Source organism: Panthera uncia, chromosome D1 (assembly GCF_023721935.1).
Source record: "Panthera uncia isolate 11264 chromosome D1, Puncia_PCG_1.0, whole genome shotgun sequence".
Classification (NCBI taxonomy): Eukaryota; Metazoa; Chordata; class Mammalia; order Carnivora; family Felidae; genus Panthera; species Panthera uncia.
The window spans coordinates 32,781,249-32,796,064 of record NC_064808.1 but is presented as its reverse complement, the minus strand read 5'-3'; positions in this window follow the sequence as shown (position 1 = coordinate 32,796,064).

The following is a 14,816-nucleotide window of genomic DNA, read 5'->3' as shown; positions in this document are numbered from 1 at the left end:
AATCCAAATGACAGCCCCGCCTTAGTTTAAAGCTAGGTTCTCTTTTCTGCTTATTATGGATGTTTGATAAAAAATACAATTGCTGAGAAGTTTGTTTTGCTTGCTGTTTGCTATGAGCATTGTGAAACCTTTCCTGATTGTAACCCACTGTAGAATGGGCTGTAAAACTTCCTAAATGTAGTCTGATATGTAATGGAATGAGTGATTGTATACAAACTAACCGGCATTTCTCGCTTCTGTAAACCTGCTTGCTTAGCACATTCCTCACCTACCCCCTTCCCCCTTTCTTCCTCTCGCCACAAGTAAAAACCTCCCCTGTGCTATTTGTCTCTGTCTATAAAAACGCTATACCAACCCTAATCGTGGCCTCTTGTGTCACCGGCGACGAGTGCGCAGAGGACCAGGTTCGAACCTGCAATAAACGACCCTTGCCGCTTGGCTTTGACTTACGACTCTGGTGGTCTTTTGTGGGAGGTTTTGGAACTTCAGGCATTACATTGGGTACTTTTTTGTGGACATTGATGACTTCTTATGATTATATTTCTTTGTCAACACAGACTCACTACCATATGGTACATTTTAACAAGATTTATATTTCAGCCTGAATTTTGTTGCACATGGAGACATTTATTGGTGAGAAGGTATACACAGGTATTCAAATGTATATGCACAGAAGTTACACATCCTCTTTTGGTAAAGCAGGTTAAATCTCAGTGTTCTTTCTTACAGAACATTGAAAAGTCCTTTGAATAGTCCTTTTAGGCAGATGCAACACACTGTAATGGCAAGTTTAGCAAATTTACTGGTCTCATCAGGGAGGAATTATCTCTAAGGTATGGATACACAGAATCAACTTTGAGCTCAAACCTAAGAGCTCCACTCTAGTATACGGGGAGTTATTTGGATTTTTTTTTGGCAAAGGTGTCTACAGAATCTTTATAAACAATCCACATACCTTGTCTACCAGAAATTTCTACACAGAAAGTTATAGAATTTCTAATGTCATTTAGTAATTAAGGAAAAGTCAACTTAAGACCATTTAGTCCAAATTGAAGAGTTTTAGTATGCTGCCCTGGAAGATGCATAACTGATTAAAGAGCTTCAAATATTAAGTAATTGCCCCGAAGAACAGATTGGAGCTAACACATACATATATATTACACAACTTATACTAAAGTGTTTTTAAAGCAACACATTGAAATCTGACTAATTATTTTGATTTACAATTATTACTGTGCAAATGAATGTACAAAACATAATTATAAACCAAATCCTAGGTTGTTGTAGCAGGGAAGAGACAGTATACTGATAACACATAAAGTTAATAGAATAAATCGTTTTTGCACAGTTTATGGTACTTCTAAATCCCTGCTAAAAGTCTTTTATTACAACTCTAACTCTGGGGGACTATGGATGAGACACTCCAGGCGGCAACTACAGGTATTTTTAGGGAAAACCTTCCTAAGTTTCTGCCTTACACAAAACTGTACAGCATCTCATACAGGCCAGAATAAGTAGAACAATACATATACCTGATGAGCTGTTACAAAGAAATTGGGGTGTCTTGATAAGAGTTGAGGTTACATTACAAAAAATAGCCACTTCCTAGTAAAGTAATGTAAAAGCCAGGCAAATAATGGATAACTTAGAATTAGGACAAATTTTAGAGGGAAGATTCTGGATGTTATCACCTCCCATCCATTTGCCTTTGCTATACTACATAGGGTTTCACCAATTTCCTCATGAGAAAGCATCTTATACTAACCCTCTCATGAGGAACATACATAAAATACATGTTTGCATTGACTGTAGTTGTAAAATGTGGATCAGTTATTCTCACAGTCCTTTACAGTGATTTTAAATAGTGTTATGTCAAACAATCTCTTCTGTATTTGAAAGATATATACTGAGATTGCTACTCATTATGGGCTAGATGGGTGATGGGTATTAAGAAGGGCACTTGTTATGATGAGCACTGGATGTTGTATGTCAGTGGTGAATCACTCAATTCTACTCCTGAAACCAACATTGCACTGTATGTTTACTAACTAGAATTTAAATAAAAATTTGAAAGAAAAAAATTGCTGTTCGTTAAAGGTATCAGCACTCTAGGGTCTCCAGAGAGACAGAACAATCAGTGTACTCCTTGTACAGTGTTGTTTTATCAAACTTTTTCCACTTTGGCTCGTTCTACTCATGTCCTCTCTTCTCCACTCCCCCTTCTAGAGTTTTAGACTCCTCACCTCATTCCCACTGGGTGGAGGTATAAATGAGGTATTATAAAATCCTGAGTTATCTATGTGCAATATTGCAGATTCATTCACCTCTAAGTTCTGTCCCTTCCCTCACACAGCTGTGTGAGGCAATGTGGCCGTACTGGATTACCACTGGACCTCAGCTGTCAGGAGACCACAGCCCATAGCCTTGGCCTCACCAGCCTCCATGGCTTCATCTTCTACTTGCTTGCCTCCATCCTGTCCTCCCTGCTCTTAATTCTCAAAGTGGGAAGAAGGTAGAACAAATATTTTAAATCACGGAAACCTGTCTTGAGGTCTCACTGGAAGCCTTTTCACCTATGTCCTGTTTTGGACATTCCTCTCTGGCATGGCGCATGTCTACTGAATGGGGGCAGGGGATGACCTTTAAAAAAAAAAAACAGATTGGAAGGACCACTGCCAGCAATTAACACCATATAAACTTTGTTTTTAAATTGTTGAGTTCGCTGCTTGTTCTGTAACATTATCACTTATATTTGAAGACGAAGAGCCTATAATATTCAGATTAAATGATGCGTGAGACCAAAAAATAAATAAATAAATAAATAAATAAAAATAAGAGATTTGGTGAAAGTATTTGGGTTATTTTTCCCGTAAAACCTTTTTTTTTTCTCATTTGTGACATAATAATAATGACATAAATAATGACATAAATAAATATATAATAATGCTGTTAATGTTATATTGCCCTATGCTATTCTATTTCATAGAAAAGCTGTGATGTCCCAAAGATTTTTGCACCATATTATAAAGCTTATGGATGGTTTCCCTCTCTATGTTAATGGCACGTTGCCTACTGGTAACGGTGTGTTGTCACGAGCAGAGGATTTCATGCTAAAGGCTGGGTTTGGAATCCTGGCTCTGCTACACTAGCTTGTAGAAGCTACTTGTTCTTTCTTTCTTTTCTTTTTTTCTTTTTATCTTTTTTATCTCATTTGTAAACGGAGGATAGTAATAATCTCTACCTGGTGGAGATGTTGTTAGGATTAAATGAGAAAAATGCATGTAAACTTCTTGCCACAAGTAATTCCGAACTGTGCCTAAAAATAAATAAAAAGTAAAAAATTAAGAAAACAACTTATGTTCCTGGCTCTGTAGTGTGTTGTTCAAATTATTCCTTTAGCTGGTGCAGTTGCAAAGCACATATATAATAATACAAAGGAGAATGTCTTTCATTAATAACATTTAGTAGAGAACACCTCTGCTGTCCTGGAATTTTAAGGATAGAAGTAACATGATATCAAGCTTGTTGCATCTTCATAACTCATTAGCATGCCTTTTCTCAACACAGTTCTACAATTCATGAAGTGCTCCACTCAGCAAGTCCAGGAAATGTGAAGCCTCACCCATTCCCCGTTTCAATAGCATGTTGCATTTACTTATACAACATGGTTACGTGTTCCCAATTTACATAGCAGGATTATTCCCATAGGTCAGCAGATCAATGCAATTTGTGCAACAGTTTTTTTTTAATTGTTTTTAATGTTTATTTTATTATTTTTGAGACAGAGAGAGACAGAGCATGAACGGGGGAGGGGCAGAGAGAGAGGGAGACACAGAATCGGAAGCAGGCTCCAGGCTCTGAGCCATCAGCCCAGAGCCCGACGTGGGGCTCGAACTCACGGACCACGAGATCGTGACCTGAGCCAAAGTCGGACGCTTAACCGACTGAGCCACCCAGGCGCCCCTGTGCAACAGTTTTAAAGTCCAATTTTCTTAATACAAGGACGTGCTGCTGGGCAAAATAACTTTTTAGTAGCATTCAATGCTCAATACCTATTTCGAATGCATTTGCATTTTTATATCTTCATCTGTAATTGGCTATTTTCATATTAAATCAGCTTAGTATTGCACAATTTAGGATGTGATTTGTCAGAATGTTTTGTAAGCACAAAGCATATATTTAAATACTAAGAAGTATGCCTAATAAGTATAATCTGAACTTGAAGATCTGAGTCCCATCATTTGTGATTTGGCTGCAAGATGTACAATGCATAAAATTTCATGATCCATCATCCTATGATTGTTTTGATATTGTGCAAAACTCAAAATTCTAAAAAGAATAACATTTCCTTAAAAATATGATCAATAATCTCATTGAAATATCCATACCTATATAGCACATCACACACACACTACCATTTCTAAGCCTTTTTTATGATGCATTTATCTTTTTTCTTTCAAACGTTCATTTATTTATTTTGAGAGAGAGACAGAGGAGAGAGAAAAGGCAGGCTTGCACGGGAGGGGCAGAGAGGGAGAGAAATCCCAAGCAGGCTCTGGGCTGTCAGTACAGAGCCCAACATGGGACACAATCTCATGAACCGTGAGATCATGAGTCAGACACTCAACCGACTGAGCCACCTAGGCACCCTTCTTATGATGCATTTAAACTTCACAATAAATCTAGCAGTTGTTATTTATAATCATCCCTTTTATTGATAAGAAAACTAAGACTAAAGAAAAAAAAAAGCAGGAGACTTATTCATGGTTACATACCTAGTAAATGTTAGAATCAGGAAACCAACTGAAGTATCTAAAACCAGATCTCTTATTGTGTTGTTTATCTTTCATTGTTGGACCGATTAAATTATCAAAACATATACATCAAATTATGAAATATAACTTGTACCTGTGTGTACACTGCCCTGCATTTCCATTTCAATCACTCTGCTTCAGGTCAACCTAATCTTTACCTGAACTATCTATGCAGCATTCTAAATGGTTTCCCTGTTTCCTGTTTCTTTCCCTTCAAACTATTCTGAAAATGGCCAGTTCCTAAACCACAGCTCTAATGATGCCAGTTTCCTTTTCAGAAAATGTCTATCTATTCGTTGCCTTTTCAATTGTCAGTGTCAAGGGTGAATGTTAGAATTGGAGAGCCTCAAACAGTTCTTAATCAAGACATGGAATTTTTAACTAACATCCCTGTAAAAAAAACTTCCATACTGTGACATTAAAAACTTCTAAAATGTTCTATAATCTTTCCTCCACATACCAAACTACCCAAAGTTTTGATTATCTACTGTCAACCTTAAAAACAAAATAACCAGTTATTTAACCAACAAAAATGAGTTTATTCAGAAATAAGAGAGGAATTGCAACTTGGGGTATGCAAACCAGGGAGAACCATAGCCAAGTCCAAAGAATGAAGAAGAGGGCTTGCTTTTATAGAGGAAAGGAGGGCACTGGGAGGGGCTGTTTGGCCCAAAGTTTCATTGGAGAAGAATGAGAGTTCGGGTTGGGGTGGCTTTTCATTGGCTGAGTTGTGGCAGTCTTTCATTGGTTGGGTTGTTGCTGAGCAAGGGGAAAACCTTCCTCCCTGTTGGGTTATGTAAAGGGGTATGTAAAGTAAGCTGCAACAAGTGGATCCCAAGTGAGAACCCTCCTTTCATTGTTTCCCAACTCCATTTAGAATTAGGTTTCCTAGCAGTGTGGAGGTTCCTCAGAAAATTAAAAATAGACCTACCCTATGACCCAGCAATAGCACTGCTAGGAATTTATCCAAGGGATACAGGAGTACTGATGCATAGGGGCACCTGTACCCCAATGTTTATAGTGGCACTCTCAACAATAGCCAAATTATGGAAAGAGCCTAAATGTCCATCAACTGATGAATGGATAAAGAAATTGTGGTTTATATACACAATGGAATACTACGTGGCAATGAGAAAAAATGAAATATGGCCTTTTGTAGCAACATGGATGGAACTGGAGAGTGTGATGCTAAGTGAAATAAGCCATACAGAGAAAGACAGATACCATATGGTTTCACTCTTATGTGGATCCTGAGAAACATAACAGAAACCCATGGGGGAGGGGAAGGAAAGAAAAAAAAAAAAAAAAAGAGGTTAGAGTGGGAGAGAGCCAAAGCATAAGAGACTGTTAAAAACTGAGAACAAACTGAGGGTTGATGGGGGGTGGGAGGGAGGGCAGGGTGGGAGGGAGGGCAGGGTGGGTGATGGGTATTGAGGAGGGCACCTTTTGGGATGAGCACTGGGTGTTGTATGGAAACCAATTTGACAGTAAATTTCATATATTAAATAAATAAATAAATAAATAAATAAATAAAAGAATTAGGTTTCCTTTATTCATTTTCACACTACTTTTTCCTTTTTTTTTTTTTGCTCTCTGAACTTCTACTGAGAAACACTTAAAAGGGGCTTACAGACCTCTGTCACTACCCACACAGCTAAATGCATGGACTCTTTTACTTCTATTTTCTCTTTCTCCACTTCCTTATGTAGAACTGTTCTCGGAGTAAGGACACCATTGTATTTCAGGTATTTGATATTCTTATTTTCAAAGACAGGAAATGAAAAGTATAGCTCCTTGCCCAAAGCCTATGTATCACTTTTCAAGCTTGAGTAGAGGCAATTACAAATGCTTTACCTGGAATGCATCATGTGAGATAGCTTCCCCTCCCCACACCAGATCTGGTACATAGCCAATGCACTGCAGTCTGTAAGGGGAGCTGTAATCAAGGACTCAGGCCCTTCTGGCTGGTTATACTCTTTTTCACATCAGCACTCCTAAACCAGGTGTCTTCTAAATAGAACTCTGTCCTTCTCACTCCTTTTTGTCCCTACCCCTCCACCAAAGTCTTCTCTTCCTATAACATTTATCCACTCTGATTCTTTCCAGGTTGTACTAACTCATAAGCAGTAGTGTAGTATAAACTGTGTCACCATCTCCCAAAAGTATACACACATACATATACATAGCATATGGAACATTAAACACAATTGAAGTGTGTGAAACTGGCAGATTAAGAGACATTTCATTAAATCATACCATGCCATAAAATCATGACATTTCATTTGTTCTGTGAAAATATATACTTCTCAAATCATTTTTCAACATAGAGAATCTATAACAAAGTAAGTAGTTGCAATCCTATTACTGTAAGTTTCCTACGGAGTTTAAAATCTCGGAATATATCACCTATATTGGGCAATATACCAATCTACTGAAGGAAAGAACCAGTGCTTGGTGACATGTGCAATTGATAAGACTATATCAGACCACTGAACCAAAAGATTCCTAAAAGATTTAGTATTTAGAATGACAATCTACCAACCCACTGAGCCATTTCTACGGTGACATAGGTGGTATATCAAAATTTAAACCCACCATCCTTACTGGCAATGTAACAGAAGCTAGAATCGGATGAGATATCTTTTCTGTCTTGCTCGCAGCTGTTTATGCTCTGCTTTATTGCCTGTTAAAAGCCAGAAGCATCTATGAGAACAATCAGATGTTCACCTCCTCTACAAGAAACCTAATGACTGTTGTGTCTGTTCAGATTTCTCCCCATTTGACATGCTGATAAATGATAGTTGAAAGAGAAACATAAACTCTACACATACGTGGAAGAGAAACAAGATGGAAAAAAGTTCTGTGCTGAAGGCAGATTGAACAATAACATGAGCATTCTCCTGAATGCACGTATTTTCCCTGACGACTCCAGCCCCCATGAAAATCTGAAGTCTGCAATGTCTATCCTGTATTTTCTCCCAAGCTTATAACTCGTTTTTTATCTCTATGGAAGATATTTATCCATTATTCTCTATGAACACTTGATATTATTTTTATCGACAAGATATTTTACCTACTTCATTCTTAACCAATGCTTTCTCTAAAAACTAAGCCTTTCAAAAAAAGTTGCTGCATTGATTAAAGCATTATCTGGTTATTCTGATAGAACACTCAGCAAGCAGGCATTAGGGAGGAAAGAACCAAGCTAGTTCTCTTAAACATCTACTAACACACAGCACTTAATCATTGTGCTTTCATCACCTGGAAATGACTCTCAGGATTAGTTATTTTTTAGATTACTTTCTACTTGCTAGACACTGTTTTTTCAATAGGATACTGCAGTGAACAAAAGGGACCTAGTTCCTTCCCTTATGAACATATGGCACCTATATGACTCTAGAAATTAGGCAGTTTAAAAGTAACTAGTTATTTGAGGACACTGAAGAAGCATAAAGATTATATAATAAATTCCCATTCTAGCAGCTGGAGTCAAGGGGTCTTCTGGGAAGAAGTGAAATTTCAGTAATATATGAGACATACATTAACTGGGGAAGAATGATCTAGGTAGGAAATCAATATGTGTTAAGATTCTGTGGTGGGAAGAAGCTTGATAAAACTGATAAGGGTGGGGGGGAAGGGGGGAAGAATCATGTGATTATATCATGGCATGGGAAGTCAGGGCAGGCAGGGGCCTAAAAAGCAATGTTAAAGATTTTGACCTTTAGAAGACAACCCATGGGGAACTACTTAGAGCCTCTAAATAAAGAATCTGTGGTGTGGAAATTGGATTGAAGGAGGATAATAATGAGGCTAGTAGATACGGTAAGAGGCTATTACAAGAAACATAGAAGAGATGATCGAGATTTAGCCTGAGGTGAGAGCAGTGGGAATGGAGAGTAACAAACACATTGAAGACATATTTAGAACTAAAATTTATGGTATATGATAATTGATTAGATATGGGAATGAGAAAGAAGATATCAAAGGACACTTGAAGGTTTTTTAGCCTCAAGAAACTAAAAACAGCTGCTAAAAACAGCTAATTTTTACCCACATAAACAAAAATAGATTGTGAAATAATATTAAAAAAACTAAGATCCTATTCATTGTCAAGTTTTACTGTGATTAAAGGATAAAAGCCACAATTAAAACAGGGAGAAGTCAGGTTTTCTAATGCTATTCAGCCTTTTCTTTTGCATTTGGATGTACAAGCATGTATTGAACATAAGCAGTCTTCAATAAATGTATATTTTCAACAAAAGTAAGCAACAGCTCATAAGTTTACAGATCCCAGATTTATCTACCCATAAGCAATCCTAGACTGATCAAGTTAATCATGTTGGAAGAATTCCATAATGAAGGACTCTCATGGTTGTAAATACCATGAGTGTTTGTCAGATCTATTAGCTCATTTACAAGAGGATCTGACCAGGTTACTTTTCTCTCCTGGGCTTCCCACAGGAATAGTAGAGAATGGATTATAGTCCTTTGGTTATCCTTTTCCTTCTCACTGTGCATAGGAATTTATACCAAGTACCTATTTTACTTCATAATGAATATATACTAGAAAAAAGTAATCATATTTTCTTTAAAAATTCTAGAAGATTTTATATTTTTAAAACTGCATAAGTGGGGTGCCTGGGTGGCTCAGTCAGTTGAGCGTCCGACTTCAGCTCAGGTCATGATCTCACAGTTCCGTGGGTTCAAGCCCCTCATCGGGCTCTGTGCTGACAGCTCAGAGCCAGGTGCCTGCTTTGGATTGTGTCTCCTTCTCTCTCTGTTCTTCCCCTGCTCATGCTCTGTCCCTCTCTCTCAAAAATAAATAAAGATTTTAAAAAAGCTAAAAAAAAATCTGCATTAGAAATATTGTCCTTGGGGTGCCTGAGTGGCTCAGTCACTTAAGCATCCAACTTCGGCTCAGGTCATGATCTCACAGCTCGTGAGTTGGAGCCCTGCGTCAAGCTCTGTGCTGAGCCTGGAGCCTGCTTCAGATTCTGTGTGTGTCTCTCTCTCTGACCCTCCTCCACTCAGTCTGTTCCTCTGTCTCTCAAAAATGAATAAACGGTAAAAAAAATTTTTTAAGTAAAAAAAAAAAAAAAGAAAGAAAGAAATATTGTCCTTAATGCTAACAACAACCCTATGCTGTAGGAAGTATTATTTTAAAGACAAGAACACTAATATCTAGAAAAGTTACCAAGGACAGTTCTGACTCTAATTGCTATATTCTTTTCTCTCTACTGTACTGCCTCGTCAATACTTTTCAAATGGTAACTTTAAACAAGACCTAAGTGCAAATATAAAACTGTACACTTTCCTTAAGTTTGAGGTGGATATATATGAAAGAAAAATAAATGCTGGAATGAATGATTTAATTTTATTTTAATGGTCATTTTAAGAATCACGAATCTGCCATTTATTTGTGTACTGAAAGGAGTATTTTTCAACTTGGAATAGAAACACTTATGAATTAGGAATATATTAACTGGATTACTGAAAAAGACATGTAAATAGCCAAAAGCAGAGTGGCCATCTTATTCTATTGTGTCAAGAACAACATTAGATTGTTTTATGTTAATAGTGTATATCGCAAAAGTACATGCAAAAAATCTGTTTCACATATCATTTGAAATTCTCTAGTAAGAGGGAACCTTTAAGGATAAACAATCTCTATATTAAAGCTAATATATCTCCAAACCATATGGTTTTACAAATCTTCTAGACTAATATATTCAATTACAAATTTATAGGGACAAAAGTGAATTATGGATTATTAATAAGCTTCTCTAAATCACAGAATCTGTGCAGTGCTGAGATCTGTCCCAAGATTTTGCAAGATCCATGTGATGCTTAAATCAGCCATACAAATGCTTCTCAGAAACACCTTCAAACAACACGAGATTTCATCCATCCCCAATACCCTCAGTAATGGTAGCCTTCAAGGATCTAAATGGAAAGCTCGTAAGGGGAAAGATTCCTGTCTTCTTCATGGAAGGAAGCAAAACGATGCTTTTTTCTATCCTATATACCTGTAGATTAATCCTCTACTATTGACTGACCTTCATGCACCATACTAACAGACACACAAATGTATACACACCTTCCTCCCAATCATCCTTGTGGTCTACTTTCACACTATACACAAGATCCATCTACAAAGCCAGTATTTCTTTCTGTTTAGTTTATTTGAAGTTGTTTGACTGTAATCAGGTTATACATACATTTTTTAATGATTTAATTCTCTTTTTTTAGAGACAGAGCACATAAGCAGGAGAGGGTGCAGAGGGAGGGAGGAAGAGAGGGAGAGAGAGAGAGAGAGAGAGAGAGAGAGAATCTCAAGCAGGCTCCATGCTTAGTGCGGAACCAGAGCAGTGCTTGATCCCATGATCCTGAAATCACAACCTGAGCTGAAGTCGAGTTGTATAATCAATTGACTGAGCCACCCAGGCACCCCAGGTTATATTTTTAGCAGTCATCACTCTCATTTTCTTATCATCCAGGATTCTAGATTTTCCTAAACATAAGCATAGAAAATAGGAAGAAAATATCATTTTTCATTTATATTTTTATTCTTCCTAAGTAAAATTCATACAACAAATTTAAATGGTTATGATTTTTACTAATATTCAAAATATTTAAGTAAGAAACAAAAATAAGCTTAAGCTGGAAAACATCACTAGAACTTGAAACTTCTCACTGGACTTTGAAATAATTTTTCTTTTGATGTGAAGAATTCCCTAAGAGTGATAGAAATATGGTTTGATTCTGATTCATTAAATAACATTATTAAACTCTACCTAAACTAATGCCAGGGCTCTCCTCTCTCTCTTCCTGTACCAGAATTTTGGAAAACACTTTATAAAGATTCACTACAGAAAAGGCTAGCATCTGCCCAGGGATATAGAAAGCTAGAAGGAGAGTCATTCCCACCCTTATAATAAAAAAGGGAGCAAAGCACTAACTTCAAAACATAAGACTTTTATAAGATGACTTAGGTCTGATAATCTAATGATCTAATGTATAACATAATGACTATACTTTATAACACTGTGTTGTATAATGGAAATTTTATAAAAGAACAGAACTTAAAATATTCACACACACACACACACACACACACACACACAGGTAAATGTGTGAGGTGATAGGTATGTTGATTAATTCAATGAGGGAGAGTCTTTTCACAGTGTATCCAGATCATCACATATATTTTAAATATCTTACAATTTCATTTGTCGATTATACCTAATTACAGCTGAAAAAAACACGAGACTTTTTAAAAGTTTTTTAGGGAGGTGAGATCATAGAGCAAACAATTGGCTCAAAATACAAGGAGAGACAGTGCCTTCAAGGACAGAGAAAACATAAGCAGGTATGACTTAGGGTAGATACAACTAGGCAGCTAGAAATGGAGTGCAAATACAATAGCTAACAAATTGCTGAAGGTCAAGTAAGGACGGGCAGGATCATTGAAAGCCCTGGGTACTGCAGACATTGGGAGGAAGTTTATCCTCTTTTAGAAGAGCTTTACTTTTTGAGAAATGGTAGAACCAAGGAAACAACTACAATCAGGGTAAAGGTAGAAGATACTAGAAGGCCACCTCCCCAACACCAGAAATGACTAAGACCGAACCTAAATCAGAATAGCAGAGACCTCACTCCCCTCCAACCACCACCTACTACCGACCTCAGAACTTTAACAAGTCATAGCAGATTACTGATGTGGGAGGGAGAGGAAAGGGACACAAACATCTAAAGAGAATGTCTCTGAGGCATGAGACAAAGGTAAGACCTAAAATTTAGAAGCAAAGAAACATTGCTCTGGTAAACCACAGTGGTTTAGTTTAATGCCATCCTCATTTAATCTAATTCAACCAAAATAAAATAATCAATAGTCATTAAAACTACTAAATGTGTTTTTCCAGTTAAGCAAACAAGCACAATTAGTATGCTTACCCTTGGCTAGAATATCATAAAAACTCTCTCCTTCTCTCTTCCAATGCTAGTGTGAATTTAAATTCATACACAAACTTTGGAAACTGGCTTTAAAAGAGAGATAAGAGTTTATAAATATGTTTATTATCTAGTAATTTCACTTTGAAATATTTTCTCTTTAAAGGAAGTAACCTTCACCTGCACTGAAAGGTGTTTATTGCAGTGATTTATATAATAGGAAAATAGGTAGAAAATAAATCAATGGTGGAATAAAAATAGTATGGGTGATTAATAATGATATAATAGTCTGATGATGTATTTTATAATCATAAATATAATGTATATAAACATTTAGGAATATAGAAATGTTTATTCTAAAATAATACAATATAAAAATGCATAGCAAATATTGTTGTAACTATGGAAAATATGTAGTACACATAAAAATGAAAATAAATATACAAAACTGTTAATACAGTTGTCTCCAGGTGGTGGGATTACAGATGGTATTTTCAGACAGAAAGCCACGCTGGTTTCCAGTTTTTTGTGGTGATGCCTGGGGTTAGCAGGCATAATTATGATTATCAGCTCACAATTTTGGATCCTTTAAGCTCTCAGGTTTCTGTACACCTGGGGAGGATGAACAGAGGTGTGGATGCTATAGGAGACGTGCAGAGCTTTGCCGAGCAGGGACTCATCAAATAACACAGACAATGTCTGCTCAACTTTTGCTTTTTTTTAATCACTTATTACAGACTAAAAACCACAGAAAATAAATCTGAATATACATATGCTATGCATATAATTGAGAAACAGAGAGGCTGAGAGAAAAACATCATCAATCTGTTAATGATGTAATGATGGAAAGCTCTGGGTGGCGGAGTAAGGTAACAGGTGGTATTTCTACTTACATTCACACTTTTCAGTATTTTCCAACTTTACAACAATCAACATGAACTCTTATTAGAATCACAAATTCAATAAAGAGTTTAATAACATTAACCATCTGTATCAGTTTGTTAGGCCTACCATAGCAAAGTATCACAGACTGGGTAGCCTAAACAACAGAAGTTTATTTCCACACAGTTCTAGAGTCTGGACATGTGAGATTAAGGTAGGTTTCTTTCTTCTGAGGCCTCTCTCCTTGGTTCTGTCTTTAAACAGTCTTTCTTCTGGGCACATCTGTGTCCTAATCTCCTCTTCTTATAAGGACACAAGTCATACTGAATTAGAGGCCACCCTAATAATCTAGTTTAAACTTAATCACCTCTTTAAAGATCCTCTCTCTAAATACAGTAACATTCTGAAGTACTGGGAGTTAGGGCTTCAACATAAGAATTTTGAGGATGTATAGCTGCCCTACGCCCAGCTCACAACACCATTATAGTTATTTGTTCTTTTTTTTTAATTTATGCATACTTATTTTGAGAGAAAGAGAACATGAATGGAGACAAGGCAGAGAGAGAGAGGGAGAGAGAGAGAATTTGAAGCAGGCTGACGTGGGGCTTAAACGCACATCCTGTGAGATCATGACCTGAGCCGAAATTACAAGTCAGATGCTCAACCAACTGAGCCACCCAAGTGCCCCTATAGTTATTTGTTATTAAGTTAGTAGACCTCATAGAATCTTGTACTTCTCTCTCTTTATCCCTTCTTCCCATGAAACAGAGGAAGAAACTAGAATACTTAACTGGGTTAAAGGACTTAAGAATGCCTAAACTAGTTGTACCATGCCAATATCTAATAATAATCTGAATGATTTTCTCTGACTCCAAGGACTCTGCTATTCCCATCCTGAAAAGTGCCTATCTTTGCAGCACGTACATTCCTTAGAAAAAAGCCAGCACAAGGTGGGGTAAGTGTGAGGGAGGAATATGGGTATTGGCATCAGACAGACTTGTGTTTAAATTTCAGGCCTGCCACTTACTTGTAGCATGACCTTAGATAAATGACCTAATTGGATTTCAGCTTTATCATCAGTAAAAATCAGGACAGCAATATGTAATGTTTATCATTGTTTTGAGTGGTATAAGCAAAGATGTTTAAAGTATTAGATACTTAATAGCATTC